Below are 1,893 nucleotides of genomic sequence, written 5' to 3' on the forward strand. Positions count from 1 at the left end.
TCTCGGATTTGTGTTATCACTTGGATTTGTTCATATCTTACTTCGTTGATTGAACGGTCGCGAAACGAAAAAATCGTGGAGTCCACCGGACGTAACAAATAATTTAAAAAAAAGTAGGCACAAATCTAATCTCAAATATTAAATAAAATAATATTAAATCATAAAATAAAAAAAATATTACTAAAACTACTAACATATTAATAAAAATTATTAACTTTAATTTATTATACTCTTCAAAAGACATAATTATCGACCCTATTACTCAAACTCTTAAAATTACTAATATTATAGAATAATTATTACATCCCACTATCATCCTAATATTAAATCATTCATTTCTTACCCTTATATAAACAAAAATTATAAATATTCTAACTAAATAACACAAATTATAATAAAATATTAACATTTTATTACCCAAAATAATTATAAAATTTATAAACATAATTATCCTAATAAATTTTATCATATTCCTTACCTTTATTTCCCTCCTCCCCTAAAAAAAAATTATTTAATTATTTAAATTTTCTAAAATTAAATACATAATATAAATCATTTCCTCTAAATCAGACAACTATTACTAATACCCTTAGACCTAAAACTCTCTCACAAACACTAAAAATTAAATAATAAATTAAATAAAATTCTATCCTAACTTCTATTATAACAATATAAGTAATTATTGATATATTTACTACCAATATCTCCATCGTTAATAATATAACTAACATATATTTATACATTAAAATTATTAATATCAAAAATACTATAAAAATTTGCATATAAATTATAATATATAAAAAAATATGTTTTATAGTATATTTTAAAATATTAATTTTGTAAATTAAAGACATATATATAATAAAAATTTATTAAAACATAATAATCTTTATAATCAAAAAAATATTTTAAATTAATACTTTTACAATCAAAAAAATATTTTAAATATGCCTCTAATCTCCAAAATTAATATTCTTATAATACATTAAACTATTTTTCGCCTTCCCCTTTTACCCCCATTTTATAACTCTACTATCAAATCTTTAACCACTTAAAACTAAATTTTCTATTAATATTATAATAAATAATCATCCTACTACCACCTACTAAATTAAATAACAAATTAATCTTTATTATGACTAAATTATTTAATATAATCTTCTATATTATTATCTCATTAATATATTTTATTATTTTCACTATTCTTTTTAATTACCTCCCTCTTAACTCTCTAATTATTTTAATAATAATTTACTCTTTACTAAGTTTCACTATCATATCTTTCTGATCAAAGACCTACATATATTCAATTATTATCTTCTTAACCTTAATCAGAGGCCTACTTATTATTTTTTTATACTTTATGAACCTAACCTCAAATACCAAATCTTCCTATACCACTAATATCCCTGTTATTTTAACTTTTTCATTGAATATAATTCTACTAATATACCTACACAAAAGTCTCACTCCCATATCATAAATCCCTCCCCATCCCATATATTCTAAAACTGACTATTCCTTTTATTTATCCTTCATAAACTCAAATATTACTAATACCCCCTTAAATTCATTAATTAATGAAAAAATATTTTCAAATATCACTAAAATCTATTTGTATCCTTTTAATAATATTACCCTTTTATCTATACTCCTTCTTATATTATCTATATTTATAATTATTAAAATTTGTTCTACCAAATCATTACCCTTGTTACGTCCGAGGTTCCGCATGGAACCTGAGGGGGTGAACGTAACGCGAACCGAAACGCCGTATCGTCAGTCCGGACCGCAAGGGAGCTAAGGGGAGGGACCGACTCAACGGGAAGCACTTCGCTTCGCCCTTTGGCCACTTGATAGAGCCGGGGGTTCGAGGGAGGACGAAGCGGAAGC

Source organism: Trachymyrmex cornetzi, unplaced genomic scaffold (genome assembly GCF_001594075.2).
Source record: "Trachymyrmex cornetzi isolate Tcor2-1 unplaced genomic scaffold, Tcor1.1 scaffold1955, whole genome shotgun sequence".
Lineage (NCBI taxonomy): Eukaryota > Metazoa > Arthropoda > Insecta > Hymenoptera > Formicidae > Trachymyrmex > Trachymyrmex cornetzi.